The sequence below is a fragment of the Symsagittifera roscoffensis genome, chromosome 2 (genome assembly GCF_963678635.1).
Source record: "Symsagittifera roscoffensis chromosome 2, txSymRosc1.1, whole genome shotgun sequence".
In the NCBI taxonomy this organism is placed as follows: Eukaryota; Metazoa; Xenacoelomorpha; order Acoela; family Convolutidae; genus Symsagittifera; species Symsagittifera roscoffensis.
Window position 1 is genome coordinate 55,972,537 of NC_087063.1, and position 16,296 is coordinate 55,988,832.

Sequence of the window (16,296 nt, forward strand, 5' to 3'; positions counted from 1 at the left end):
GAATCAAATCAGGTTATTCGTGTAATGAACATAAGTGTCCCAAATAAACCTTTTGTGCATTCAAAAAAATCAGAAAGAGATCTAATTAGACGCGTGCCCATTAAGCGAAGAATACTAAATTATAAAAACGCTACCGTAATGAGCAATTAAATTTTTACCGAGCCTTTTGAAATATCTTGGCATATTGAAGGAACACGTCATAACTGTTGATTGGTAAATAAGGCTTATTCTGGTAATGATTTCAATAGCTCTGTTCCTAATTTCGAAAATAAAATTGAAGAACTATTTCCCAAAACGATTGCAGAAAGTGCAGTTTGAATTTCCAGCAAAACTTTCAGCTCAAAACTGAAAACATAAAGAAAGTTTTGCTCAGTTTTCATATCAGGTATGACATATAAGTTAACATTTTGTGCTCAAATGTTTCTCAAAAAGATCATAAGCCACATTTTTGGCTGTTTTGCAAGATCTCCATTAAAGGAAATGATACGTAAGCTATTATTGCGGTAGAAGAAAAAATTAAGATATTTTGAATTTTCCTTGCTTGAGTTTTGAAAAATACTTTAATTATTTGATCACATTGTTGAAATACAAGCAAACGCAAACAAAGCAACAAAGCTATCAATCAATCATTTAGAGACTAGAAACTTTCATTGGACTACAAGAACTATTGCTGATTTTTGAGGCTTTCATTTCGAAACTTTTGGAAGGAGAAATTTAAAAATTTGTTGTTCAACTTTTATCGGGTAAAAAACTCGTATGTTCCGACGGCAGATTTTGGCCACTGAAATCAATTACAAAACTACTTTGAAAGACGCAATGCATTCAAACGCTAACGGTTAAGGTTGGACAGCAAAGGAGGACAACAAAAGTTGCTTAGTTTTTCACAAGAATCAATATGCTACAATTTTTACCTCAAATTTCTCAACCAAAAGCTTACCCCAAAAATGGGTCCTCATGGTTTTTTTTAACTCATCAAGAGTTACGCTGAAAATAACAAGTTATTTGATGTGAAAAATTTATCAAAAGCCTCATACACGTCCCAACAAGGTTCTAGTTAAAATTTCAAAAAATTTGCTGAAAAGTTTGAATTTTGTGTCATGCCCAAGATTTTAATTTTTATATTTTTAAAATGAACTTTTTTGGCTATCAATGAAACGTAATTTCTCTTGTTACCGATTTTTGGAACTTGAACTTTTACTTTCCTAAAACTTTGCTGCGATGCATTAGAAAAATGGAGACCAAATTGATTCTAATCAATTGATAATCGATTCTAATCTCTCTTTATGACATCAAATATAATCAATTATACTATATTATAATCGATTATTTTAATCCGAATTTTTATCTTTATTGTTTTGCAGAAAAAATCCATTATAATCGAATATAATGGTTTATAATCCTTTTTGTTTGCATAATTTGTCTTCAACCTTCCATGTGAATTGTTTATTTTCTATGCTTTTCGCAGACGTAAGTTTATTAGGAAAATGGGAAAATTGTTTTAGCAAATTTCAAATCAACTCAAATTTATAACGTTTTTTCATTTCATTTATTCTTGATTATAGTTGTTTCATGGCGCACATCTTGTGTTTTTTTGACCACCAAAATATCAGCTCACTGCTTTAGTTTCATGAGTTTTATGGAAGAGTTATATTTCAACTACCGCGGGATTCTTCCAATTAACATCAAGGGATCTCAATAAAACTTTTGTTTCGTGGTAAAACTTTGTGTTCAGATGAACGAAAGAGTGACAAGACATCTCACTTGTAGAGATTTTTGACAAAAAAAGATACTAATCTATTATAATAGCCTTGCGTGGCCAAGATGTGCACTGGAAAGGAGCACAATTTTTTGTCTGTATGTTCCTGGATTCCAGAGACAAGTCTTTGAACATGTGAAAAATTTGTCGGTACGATCAAAGGAAAGTAAAAAACAAAAAAAGAACAAAGGGAGCGTCCTTGTTGCGGAATCCGCTTACAATGCACAAAATGCACAGTTTGGCCTCGTAATGTGATTTTAATTGATTATAAGATATTCTAAGAGATAATAGGAGACTTTAAGCGATTATAATAGATTATAAGAAATTATAGGAGATTTTAGGAAAAGTTATAATCAATTCTGATTTATTATGTCACAAAAAATTTTATCATTCAAATCGGTTTTAAATCATTTTAACATCATAGTTGTAATATAATCGATTATTTTCTCTTTTTACTGAGTGCGGGAAGGCAAAAATAAATTATTTTTTTTCGGGTTCATGTTTTGGTTGAGATTTTGGGGAAAAAAGATTGCATAATTTCGTTACTGGTGAAAATCTGTTTTTGCTCTCTGGAATTTTTGTCCAATCTTAACCCATTTTGGAAAAAAAACGCAATGAAAGATCAAATGTTGTTCGTTGTCAGGTGAACTTAAATCAACACTGTATAGATAAAATTTTTGCATTGACACTTTTTTAAATAATGCAAGGATAGTTTTCATAATTCTCAAATGCATCCAATTTACTGCTGATAAATTGACTCTAAGTTGCAAAAAAGCAGCCGGTTGATGTGCGAGGGGCGCACAAATTCCGGTCACAATATTAAACAAATTAGAAAATGAGAACCGTTTCTTTAACCCAAACGTTTGTCATTAATGATCATCTTGTGATAATAGGATCCCCGGGAAGCCTGAGAATCAACTATTAACAAAAATTACCAAACAGCGCCACAAAATCATCAAAAACTAAATTTTTCTGGCGTAAAACCAAATTTCCACAGCTGAAAAAGCTCATTTCGCTATTATACGCCTGCTCGCTTGCTTAAGTTGCTCGAAACTGGACTAACAACTAAAATTGCCTAAACTATCTTCTTAAAATTGATAATATATGTGATAATATTTTTACGTTAGGTTCCTTATTATATTAAGCTAGTCGATTTTTCGTTCAATTAGAATTCAGCAAAATTCTATTTCTCAACAGAAAAATCTAGTGCTAATTTACTGTATTGATTTCTATTGGTGCTGATTTTTTTAGTAGATCCAGTTTTTTCTGACTTATCCTTAATTAAATTAGACAAAGGTCATTAATACGGTATATACCTGGATCACGGTCGAATCATACCTCAAGCACGGCCGAAACGTACCTAAAGCACGGTCGAAGCGTACAATTTTTGGTCGACGCGGTCCAACCATAAAATGAGCACCTCGATCGGGTTGATTGTTAACATACTCTTTTTTGTTCAAGTTAGAAAAATATACCCCACTTCTAGAACCTTAGATGTTGCCGTTTAAGATGTCTATTTTTTCTAACCATTTTTTAAATTTCAAGGAAATTCTTTAAGTGTTTCAATACGATTTGAAAATTTTAAATAAGCATTTTTTGAAAAATATACAATTGTTCAGGAAAAGTTTTGGTTCTGCCTAGCCTAATTATTAGAGATTTTAATTAATAAAAGCTGAGTCAGTTTTTAAGGCTGCAGAAAGTTGCGAAGAGAGATGGAATCAATCTACAACGTCGCAGCAGCAAATTTTTCCTCTGTTGAAGCTGACAATGGAGTCGATGCTAGGGTGGTCGCAGTAGCCGCAGGAGTCTCCGCGGTATCCCTTTTGAGCCAAATTCCCATCATCCCCATTGGCTTAGGTCTGGAAGGTAATTTCTCAGCCAAGACTTTGATGGTGGTTCAAGCGGTGTCTGAAATGGTTCGAAGAGCAACTGCTACTTACCTTGCGCTTTGTGGATCTATAGGTAATTTTTTAAGTTTTACTTTACGGTGAGGGTCCGCTGTGAATCGTCCATTTTCTCCATTGATCAATATATGGGTGAATAGTTTTATGATGCACATGCATGAAAACCTTATAACCGTTAAATTGAACTATCATCACTTAAAATGGCATGCGCAGGAGCACTTTCAAAAAAGGAGGTAGTTTTGCGTAAGATGAATATTGGAACCAGCTTAAACTAGTATCTATAACCAATTTTTATTCTCGATAAAACTATCTCGAAAAAATATTGCTGACTAACCAATCATGATCCATAACTAAGACTGACAATTATTTGTATAGCTGAAACTACTTGTAGTTTCAGCACGAGAACAATTTGAGTATAACTTAGAAGAATAACTAAGAATAACTTTGTTTTCCTTTGGAACAAGTGCCATTATCCAACCCGCAAATACCAGTATACGCTAGATCTATTGAGACTAAGAGATATAAGAGTAAGATGAAAATTGGTGTTAGACTAAGAAGTTGCACGAATCTATCCGGCTGAAAATAGGATAAGAGCAAGACGAACAGATGGTGTACCTTATCTGAAATTACTCTATGAGTAAGCTACTCCAGGCAACTACTCATCTGATGCGACCAAAAGTCTCGAAAAAAACTTACTGAAAACTTAGGTTCGGCAAAAAGAATTAGAAATAGGATAAAAATAAATCGCAACATTGCAAAACGTTAGTTAGCATAGACAACTTACTAAGTATGTCGATACGTCTCAATATGTCTTCCATGCTTGAAACGAGACGGCAAATACAGGGTCAAAACTAAACAGCAGACTAAGCTTCTACACCGTGAAAAGACGCAAACCACAAAGAATATACGTCGTCAGAATTCTCTATGCAGTAGAGTTTCATTCTCTGACATATAAATAAATTTACTTGTGCCAATAAGATTTTTTTATTCAAGCAATATGTTTCCTGATGTTGTATTACATCACAAAATAACTAAATAACGACTGACAAAACAAACACAAGTCTTTTTTTTTATCAAAACCTGCAGTAATTTCCAAAAACTTTGTGAAATTAAAATTTAGTTTTATAAAATACAAAAAATTTGTTAGTAAAAAAAGTTAATTTATTAAAATTGTCAAAGTTCCCTGCTTCTCAAGGAACCTAAGCCTTTCACCATTCATCTTTTTCTCATCCTCTTCATCCTCGTTTCCTCATTTAAATTAAAAAACCATAATTATTCAATAACTAATTTCACTTAATTTTTTAACCTTAAGATATTTCTTCCTAACTTTTAAAACTTTACAGCAAAATATTATCCAGGCCTATCCTTGCTTTGTATTAACCTAAATTTTCCTTAAACTAGACCATCAAAGCTATCCGTGGATCTTTAAAATAAATCAAAAATTTTATTGCATTAAATTTAAAATTATTTAAACATCAAGGCATCCCTTCGATCAATCAGAAAAACTTTGTTCCCCCAACCTCTAGATAAAAGTGTCTAACGACCTCAACCCGGTTCACTCTCCAACCCTCATCAACGACCCTGAACTAACAGAGATTTTGAAAAGCTAACCGTTTCAATTAAAATAAACAGTGAAGAGTTTCGGTTACTCATCCTTCGCTTGAGCCCCTCCTCTTAGCTGACCCAGGCTAAAACACCTCGCAAAACAATTAGTAAGATCTATAATAGTATCTAACAACCTACCTGTGTTCTAATTATACCTGAAATTTGTAGATTGATTGACTATTCTCCGACCCTTAACCCTTGATCACAAAATTAAAGCCCTAAGTAAGATTTAGTAAGTTTTCCTTAAAATAAATCTTAGTCACCGAGGAAGTAAAACATCTTTCTAACGAAATGATATACTTTCTCTCCAATCCATCAACCTCAACAATCTACGCCCCAAGTTAGTATAACACACAACAACCGTATATTGCGTAATATATTGCGTAATAATTGTCCCAAATTGTCCAATTTGGCAATCTCTTAACCACCATAACTTAACGAATAAAATATGACAAAATCTATCAAACAGCTCATCCATCGGCATTTTAGTCTAGTGCAAGCATACTCTCTCAACAATAAAAGAATTCCGGATCGATACCAATACGCTGTCAAGTTTTGTAAGATCGTAGGCATGTATATTCCTCACTTTTTTCGAAAGTCGGAACAATAATAATTTGAGTAAAAAGTTTGACCGCTTATATCGTCGCTTACGCGTTAATAGCGCGAAATTTATTGCTGGTTCGCTTTTTGTTCAGGGTGGAAAAAGTTCTCTTGGTCGTTGGAGGGGGATGTTTACATGGGTCAAATCTTCCACACTATATAAAAACATGTTAGTAGGGGAAGCGCAGTAAGAAATTTAAATTATAGGTTTAATTCATTTTGTCTGACTCATTTAATTCAGCTCTGTATGCACTGTATACTTATCACGGGACGAAGAAGACCAACTATTTTTTCTCGTTTTTGCTTTTTTATCAGTAACTCTTTGAAAATAATGGCTAAAGTTTTGGCATGTGCAATATTGCATAAGAAGTTGTTTTTCGAATATAGCCGGTTCAAAAAAGGAAAACTTTGTTTTCAAGGCGTTTTAAGTCAAACTTAACTAAATTAAAATCTTTTATGTGATGTAAAATACTTCATTTTACGAAATAAGTAATAAAACCTGTAGTAAGAGTCAAAGGATAAAACTTGAAGGTGACGCAGAACACACTAACCAAAACTATCAGTGCAATGATATATTCGGTGATGCAAATAATAATTTTGAGGGGGGAGCGCGCGCTGAAAAAACGCGGTTTTTTGATCACCATTTTCCAAAAGTTGCCCAAAAACGCCTTTTAATTTCCACAAATTTTCCTGTAGCGTAGAAATTTGGCAGAAATAGAGTGTTCATAGTCAGGCGCGGATCTGGGATTTTCTCGAGAGGGGGGGGGGGCGGATTTTCAAACAAATTTTGAAAACTTTGTCGACCTTTTTTTAGATCGACCGAATTGATTTTTTGAGCTCTCCCAAACCACTATAAAGACCAGGTGAATTTTTGAAAAGTTTTGAAAAAAAGGACAAAAAAGGCGTTTTTAGGCACTTTTGGAAAAATTCGACCAAAAATCGCGTTTTTCGGCGCGCGATCTCCCCTCAAAATTAGTAAAGATTGGCGCCTAAGGCGCTTTTAGAAAAATTTCAGGTCAGTCAGCCAAAAATGGATATCTCAAAATAGTACAAAGGAGGGCCCTTTGGGTCAGAAGGGGGTCGAATCTGTTGTATAGAGTAATTTAGTTCATTTCGGAAGCTGTCAATCAAATGTTCACTCTCGGGGCTAGACTAATTGATTAGCAGGTGTTTGTCCTTGGAACAGTCTGTCACCCTTGGATACTGTTCTCAACCACTCTCTATGCTAACTTTGTAAGATTAGGTTGACTATCTCTTGTATAGGAATTAACAATTAGACGACTATCGTTTTACCTTTTCAACATGGCGCAGTCAGCAGTCTCAGGTGGGGGAAAGAATCCACTGGCCATCACGGGATTTTGGCCAGCGAAATGCACGGAACCGCCAATGATGTGGGAATTTTGGAATAACAGATTCCAATGGGGAATGGTCGCCAAGCACTCACTAAACCCGAAGAACTTTAACTACGCCGCGACTCTCACAGCCGCCCAAGTTACTGACTTGCCCGAGGAAGTAGATTGGAAAAATCGACTGCAATCGGAACAAGTGCTGATTTCGAAACTGTATTTGTGTCTGGGGGAAAAAGGGCAGGACGAACTTCACAAAAGACGACCGCATCTGGATCTCTCGACGATTCGTTACCCACGAATGATAGACGCACTGGAAACGGAGTTTAAGAAAGAAAGAAATGAGACATATGAGACATACCAACTTCTCTCTCGTAAGCAGTTTATCAATGAAAGTTTGGAGCAATTCCATTCCGTACTAAGCGGATTGGCGGCGCGTTGCAACTTTGGAACACTAGAGGACCGGATACTGAGAGACGTATTCATTGTCAACATGAATAACCGTGATGCACAAAAGGAACTATGCAGGTCGACGAAAACACCTGAGGAAGTGTACCGGATAGCTCTCTCGTACGAGAGGGGAAACATGTATGCATCATCATATGTAGCCACGGGATCATTGTGGGCCCAAGGATCGACATCAGGAGGCGGAGGGATCCAGATAAAATCGGAGCCAGTCGGAATAATCCGTGGAGGTTATCGTGCAAGGGGCCGGGGCTCTTACCAAGGGCGAGGATCGAATCGAGGTTGAAACTTTCCCAATAACAAAAAATGCTATAACTGCGATCAACAAAATTCACCAGGGAACATTTGGACAGATGTCCCGCAAAAGGCGTTACATGCAATTTTTGCCACAAAAATGGCCATTTCGAACGTACCTGTAGGGGGAAGCGTGGAAACCAGCGGGGACAGGGAGCCGTAGGAATGATACGGGAGAACGTTGACGATGGTCATCTGGAAAACTCGGCGGATGAAGAAGCGTCACAACATGCAAGTTCCATTGGATGGGTTAAAGAATCCAGTGGTGCACTCGTGGGACTCGAGCAGCTCAGACGGGGACTATATGGTCATGGCGATAAAAAATAAAAGAGTCACAGAATTGAAAGTTGCTGGGGCACAATTGCCGATTAAAGTCAATGGGAAACCCACTCGAGTGTGGATCGATAACGGGTCTTCAATTTCGATCTTCACCAATGGGGAATTGCGGAAGACTTTGGGAACGTCAGGAGTAAAATTGGATAATCTTACGGAGGAGGACAAAGCTTTTCGGGATTATGGAAACAATCCACTACAGATGATTGGAATAATGGCGGTAACAATACAATCAAACGGCTGGAAGATACACGCGAAAAGTAATCGGAGGGAACCGACCATCAATAATTGGAAGAGATCTGATGCCCCAATTAGGACTCCAGTTGGTGCAACAATCACCAGGGGAACAGATAATGTCTATTGAAGAAGGCAACAAGGACGCACTGGAACCGGAGGGGGAGTTGGATTCATGGGAAACCTATTTCAGTAAGCAGCAGTTTTCAAACCTTTTTAGCAGGGTAGGAAAAATAAGAAACTACAAAGTACAAGCAGAATTTTTTGAAAACCTCAACCCAGTACAACAGAAGGGGCGTCGAGTTCCGATTTTGTTGCAAGAAAAAGTGGATGCTGAAATTGATAAACTATTGCAACAGGGTCATATCGAAAAACTAACAGAATGCTCGGACAAATATTTTGTGTCCCCAATAGTAATTACAGTAAAAAAGGATGGGTCCGTGAAATTGGCACTCGAGTCGAGGGTGCATAAGAATAAGTATCAAATGCCGAATATCGAGGAACTAATGGACACAGTTGGGCAAACGATTAGTGAGAAAAAAACAGGGAGACATATATTTCACAACAATGGATTTAACATACGCATATGGCCAACTGCCATTAAACGCTGAAACGAGCGTACAGTGCAATTTTTCTCTCATTGGAGGCCACTCGACGGGTACGTACCGGTTTAAGACCGGATTCTATGGTCTAACGACAATGCCCGCGGAATTCCAACGCGCAATGGATTGCATACTCGCCGAATACCCGCAGGCGCACTCGTTCATCAACGATATTTTGGTTGTAACCAAGGGAACTGCGATAGACCATATAGCGACGGTAGAGAAAATTTTAAAGAAACTGGATCGTGAAAATTTGTCCCTAAAAATAACAAAATGTAAATTCGCCCAACGAGAATGCGAATGGCTAGGCCATAAAATGACCCCGACCAGAATCACTCCATTGGTTAGGAAAACAGAACCAATAGAGGCGCTAACACCGCCGCGGATTTGTTGCAAATAAAATCGTTCATGGGGTCAATCCACAGTCTGCACAAGTATCTACCGGCATTGGCCCAATCATCTGCGCCACTGCGACCTCTACTAAGCAAAAGTAATGAACACATTTGGACACCTGAATGCCAGAACGCGTTCGAAAATCTTAAGAAACAAGTTTCGAACATTGTTGAAATACGTCATTTTGATATCCCCAGGGACATTCGTATAGTGTGCGATGCAAGTCATAACGGGCTCGGCGCGGTGTTGGAACAGTTAGGACCAGAAGGGTGGCGCCCAATTTCGTTTGCCTCGCGATATCTTAACGAAGCGGAAAAGAAATATTCAACAAACGAATTGGAGATGCTGGCAGTTGTGTGGGGGCTGAATACTTTAGAAATTACATCCTGGGCCAAAATTTTTGATCGTTAATGATCATAAAGCCCTAATATCCCTTTTATTGGTAATAATAAGAAAAATAAAGCGATTTTTAGCCGTTTAACGCGCTGGTTAGATCGACTAATTCGCTTTGATTTTCGAATTGAACATAAACCAGGGGCTAAAATTGGATTGGCGGACTACTTATCACGTCATCCAAGTAGAGAAGCAATGCCAATTAGTACGTATGATAATATGTTTACAGTGGCAAAGATCAACCTAATTCGCACTGCTCTTGGCTTTAATACATCCAAGGGACACAAAAGGAAATTTTGTCACGAAATGACTCGGTAGAGGGAGGAAAAAATGTAAGCGGAAATCAACCAATCAGATTCAAACACGTGTTTTGAGCGCCGACGGCTACGCAAAATACGCCCTTGGATTATATGGGGCTATTATTAAATCAGATTAAAGTTGTTCAAAATAATTAAAATCCAATTCTCAAATTTCAACATCAAATATCAAAATGGATTGAAGCATGCGTAAATGGCAGAAATACCTTAAACAGCATCCAAGTTTGAATAGTAGTAGCAATGATATTGAAGAATTGCCCCCAAATGTATCACTAGAGGCCGTTACCAAAGAAACAAGATCAATTCGCACTAACACAACTCTCTCGTTACCCTCGGCATTCAAAGGAGAAACAGTACCACCCGTGGACCCGAATCTATCATGAATGTCAATTATCCTCGGAATTGCAAAATCGTTAACAAAGTTACTTCATTACCTGATCTGTTTAATCTAAAGTTCATAGAATCGAATTATGTATCTGACCCCCAGCTGAGCGCTATTCGCGATCTCATTGTTACACAAGATCCTGAAATCCATGAAAAAATCACTGAAATGAACCTCTATTATGCTCAATTCGTTAATGACTTTTCGGTGAAGGAAAATGTAGTCTGGATGGATGAAAAATTAGTAATTCCAATTAACCTTCAATCAGCAATTAATAACCAAATCCATGCGTATCACCACGGAAAATCAAATATGTTCGATGCAGCAAAAGATGACTGGTACCCTTATATTTACCGCTCAATAGCTTCCATTGCCGAATGGTGTCCTGAATGTACCGCAGCTGGTAAGAATTTAAAAACGATACTAAAGAAAAACCAACTTGGAACTGTACCGGAACCGAAAAAACCAAATGAATCAGTCCAATTAGATTTTTTTGGGGCCCCATCAATTACTTAAATGAATCCCGAAAATATGTATTAGTGGCGGTCGACCGGTTTTCTCGTTGACGATCGGCAATGGTATGTGGAAATAATCGGTCAGATAAGATATTGATATTCTTGAAGAGCTATATAACAAACCATGGGGTGCCACGGAAAATTCACGTTGATCAGGGAACTAGTTTCATGTCAAACGAGATTAAAGCTTTTTGTAATGGGGAGGGCATTGAAATCATTAAATCACCAGTAAACGACCATCGAGCAACTGGGTGCGTCGAGCGTACCATTGGCAGCCTTAGGAATTCTATCCTTACCTTCGCTCAAGAAAAAGATCCCGAACACTTGGAGAAAATGGTTGAACGGGCCCTTGGTGCTCTCAGATTCTCGAAAAATTCAACACTAAAAATCTCGCCTTTTAAAACTCACCATAGTAGAGAAGCGAACACAGTTTTACGCAACCTTACTAAAAAGCCATCTCTTCAAAATCTGGATTGGTCACGGGTTATAACAACGAAAAATGCTTGTTTAGATGCCGCCGATCTAAATGCGCAAGACATGCCCCGTCCAGTCGATACAAACTGGAGTGTAAGATCAGACCTCGCATATGATATCAAAAACAGGACCCATGCAGGACGACTTACAGAGGACCAATCCGCCAATCAACACGACGAACTGTCGATACTTAAAAGTGCAAACCCCAATGGACAACCGGGACCATCTGGATTGTTGTTCCAGCGAACTGGGAACAGAAACCTAAAAAGGTATAAGCAAATTCACTCTAAACTAAGATCCGAGAGTACACATACACAAACTTTAGAGGGGTTGTGCTTAGGAAATCGGGAGTGGCCGCAAAGCCCAAACCAAAGAAATCGAAAGTTGCAGCTAGATCCGTATTACCGGTACCATCGAGTGAAGTGAAAAAGCGAGCAACTCACCCAGGGTTACCACCGCCGACTCCGCGCGAAGTTAAAGAACGATTGAAAAAACGAATTGCGGAAAAACAACGGGAAAGAATCGGGCGCCGATTTGAGAATAGTGGCTCTGAATCGGAAGACAGCGAAGACTTGCCGATTATCTCGGTAAAACGGGCTAAGCAGTCATTAACTACCAACCCTGATGCACCTATAGAACGATCAGCAACAGCAATAACAGACGTCGATGTTGGAAGTGACCAGGACACCATTCCGGCACAAGGCGGTGAGTTGGATCATCATCATCCAAGGGACCAAGGAACGTCCAATCCAGGGGACCAGTCGAAATCTACCACCACCAGTAAGAAGAAGGGAGCCTCATCAAAGAAAGCCAGGCTGGTTTCATACAGCAGCCAGGGTGATAGCCAGGGCGAGACCTCATCCACGACGTCTAGAAGAAGCGGGCGCAAGAGAACTGCGGTCACCAAGATGGGGGGCGTAATGATTGACTTCATCAATCAAAGCAAGGAAGGAAACAAGTGACCTACAACATCTAGTAAAACTTTCGTTCAAACTGTTCTAACCCAGGGAGAGGGTGGGTCATTAGTGACTTAAAACTCAATTGGTATCACTGCTCAGTGATCTTTTAGTTTTTAAAAATTTGTCATTATTAAAGTCTAAATTGTATCCAAACATGAAGCTAGTAACTCTTTTCAACCATCCATGATCAATCATTTCAGTCATTTAAAATCATTTCTATTCAACTAGGGTTTCATTATCGAAGGGGAAGTGTTTTATAGAGTAATTTAGTTCATTTCGGAAGCTGTCAATCTAATGTTCACTCTCGGTGCTAGACTAATTGATTAGCAGGTGTTTGTCCTTGGAACAGTCTGTCACCCTTGGATACTGTTCTCAACCACTCTCTATGCTAACTTTGTAAGATTAAGTTGACTATCTCTTGTATCGGAATTAACAATTAGACTACTATCGTTTTACCTTTTCAACAAATCCCTGGGAAAGAGGCGTCCAATTCCCCCCCTAAATCCGCTTTTGTTTATAGTGATTCAAGAGAGCTCAGAATATCAGAAATCAATTAGCTCAAGTTCAAAAAAGTGGTCCGTTGACATTTTTTTTTAAATCTGCCCTTCCCCGAAGATTTTTAATTACTTGAATTTACAATTAAATACAAAACAACGGGTGGGTCCCTTACCGCCCCTCTCTCGCCGAACCTCTGATTGTGTACTATATCATCTTATATAAGTTCTCATTGGTGTTTCATGTAGATTTGCAGTCATGTGTGGCGTACATCTCTCAGATATCATGCAAACTATCTCTTTACCTGATCTTCATTGTCATGATCATGCCTGACTGGATGATGGTGTTGGTTGCTATTGATCGCGTTCTCGCCATCGAGAAAGGTCTTGTTTCCCTCTTTTTCAAACACTCATCCATTTTGAATAACTAGCTGCATTTTACTATTTTTTCCCGCAATTAACTGCAATTAACTCAAAAGTTAGATCTCTGAGTACCACATATTTAATTCTACTGCCAAACCACCACTTTCAACATATCTTCTTAGAAAAATGTTTGTAAGCGAGCTACGTCTGTGATGATATTAATTCTCTTCAGTTCAAAATGAAAAAAATTTTTCAGAGTCAGAGAGATTTTAATATTGCCAGATTGGCTAAATTAAAACTCCATACTTCTCAAATTTTAAACTTTAAATGCGAGGGAAACAAAAAGCACTTTGATGATACAGGAGTCTGGTACAGCATTAACTGCACAACCAAGTCTGCCTGGGTCCCAATACTGCTGAGTCTATTGGCTCTGGTCATATTGGGACTGCCCAGATTTGCTGTGGGGGAGCTGTTCATGTCATCGGATGGTCCCGACTGTCGAGAGGCTGACTCTTTTTTGGATCAAACGTAATGACAAAACGTTTTAGCAATTAAAATATGATTGATCACACGATGGGGCGCCTCTAGAAATTTTGTAAAACTTGGATTGACCAAACGTTTTTTCCGTTTTTTTTATCTCAGAACATTAAGACAGCATTGATAAAAAATGTTTCAGGTTTTGTCTGCCAGTGTTTTAAGACATCACCAAAGGAAAAAGCTTTGGTTGTCGAGTGATCAAACTCTTTACGAGGGAACATCCACACAAAGCCCCCTCAAATCCATTGGAGTTCAAAGTATATCTAATTTTTCCAGTCGGTCGAAACAGACCTCATATATTCAGAGACCGATTTTTTTTCTTCAAATTTATCTTTTTAAAATTAAAAAAGGATACGATATAAAAAAAGAAATCCGGCGTAATGTGGAAGTACGAATGAAAACGAAAAAATTCAATTCAGCGTTGAAACTTATGACGACTAATATTCATGAACGACGCTTCAAAACATTTAACAAACAATTATCAGAAAAAATCGTAAATAGGAACGTTTTAAAAATTGCTCAAAATTGCACAGTATTAAGAAATTTATGAAATTTAGAGACGGAATAAAAAAAGCACGTTTCTGGATTAGAAATAATAGTTATTTGAAAACAAGGATAGCATGTTGCGGATTTAAGGGGGGGGGGGGCTATTTCATAGATTTGACCCCCTGCCGACCCAGAGGGTCCGCCCTTTTTACTATCATGAGATCTCCATGTTTGTCGACGGACCCTGAAACTTTTTTAAAGTCGCCTTGGGCGCCAATGTATATTAAATTTGAGGGGGCGGGCGCAAAAAAAAAACGCATTTTTGGCCTGCTTTATACAAAATTTTGCTGGGCGAAGAAATTTCGGCCGAAAGAAGGTCTTTTGAGTGTTTTGCGACAGAAAATCATTTTGGTCGATCTAAAAAATACTCGACAAATTTTCGAAAAATTTTTGAAAATCCGCTCTCTCCTTGAGAAACTCCTAGTTCCGCCCCTGCAAGTAGCACAGAATAGCCCGACCATCTCCATAAAAAAAATTAAAAAAAGAATATATTTTTATACATTTTTTCAAATTAATAGCGTTTTTAGTGAGTACTATAACTAGCAAAATAGGCAGATAGACAAAATAAGTCTTCATAATAAATAACAAAATAAACGTGAACCTTTTTTTAATTTAAAAGTTTTCTCTAATCTTTTGCACATTTTAAGTAAACGTTTTTGGCCGATTAAGTGCTGAATGAAACATCAAAAACTAGTTTTCTTTATAGTAAAATCAAATTCAAAAAGTATAAGAAAAAATTCTAAATATAAATACTAAATTTGTTTCAAGTAGTGCAATAATCCAACAATACAGAAAACTTATCAATGAAGGAGCACCTACTTGAGCAAGCGCATAAAGTAATTCAACCTGTTGAAGCACCGCTGAGAATTTTCTTCTAAGTACTATCTCATATGGACCTGATTGTTTAATCTAAGTAAAGTTTTTCCAGAAAAAAAGACGATAGATTAAAAAGAATGAAATTTCGAAATCTTACAGTTCACTTATCTTGCATCTAATTAAAATATTATTTGAGAAAATTATACGAGCGTAGAAAAGTAGCGAAAAAAAGACAATTTTCAGACTTGACGAAAATGCGCGCTCAATCTCGCTAAGTTGGTAAAAACTATGAAGTCGATGGCTTCAATTGTTAAGAGTATTTATCGACAAAACTCTCGGAAACTCAATAATTCATCAAAGTTTCGGTCAAGGCTAACATCATATAATTTCAATAAACTGCACCGATTATCAACTATTTCGGCGCAAGTTAGTCACAAAAACCGGTAATGTTCTTCAGACAAATTGCTGTTTTTGGCGGTCAGCCTTAATCAAGGCTGAACCGAATTGGACAAAAAAACAGTAAAAAACGGTCAATTTGGGCTATAGTCCCTCGGGTCTACATGTTTTAAGATCTGCGTATGGAGGGATCTGAACCCCCGCCAACTGGCAAGTCTGTATATAGTACATTTGGAATAGGCCGGTCGGCCAACTGTGCTTATGTGCATTTACATTTTGGTCCGATCATATTCAACCTTGTGTTTGGTTTACATGCATTTATACTCTCGTTTACACTTGCATTACAACATCCTCCCCCATGAAGAAGGAAGAACAGGAGCGAGCTCTACGGTCGGCTGAGTGTTTTCACGGGTTGCGGTCTGAACAAGGGCTGATCGTGTGCAACCGTCCTGTCCATAATGTAGCTTAATGATTCGGGCGAGAGTGTAGTACCCCCGCGGACTATCGGGCTCAATCACCCATATCAGATCCCGTTCTAATTGTGAAGTCAGACTGCGTGTGCCACTTGACAC

At 37.8% G+C, this 16,296-nt stretch overlaps 1 long non-coding RNA gene across 1 annotated transcript; it reads left to right on the forward strand.

The window, feature by feature from the left end:
- Positions 1–279: 279 nt before the first annotated feature.
- On the forward strand, positions 280–13,407 carry LOC134840750 (uncharacterized). Its single transcript, XR_010162442.1, has 3 exons — positions 280–385; positions 3,446–3,718; positions 13,316–13,407. It is a non-coding gene; the product is annotated as an uncharacterized LOC134840750 (long non-coding RNA).
- The last annotated feature ends 2,889 nt before the right edge of the window (positions 13,408–16,296 follow it).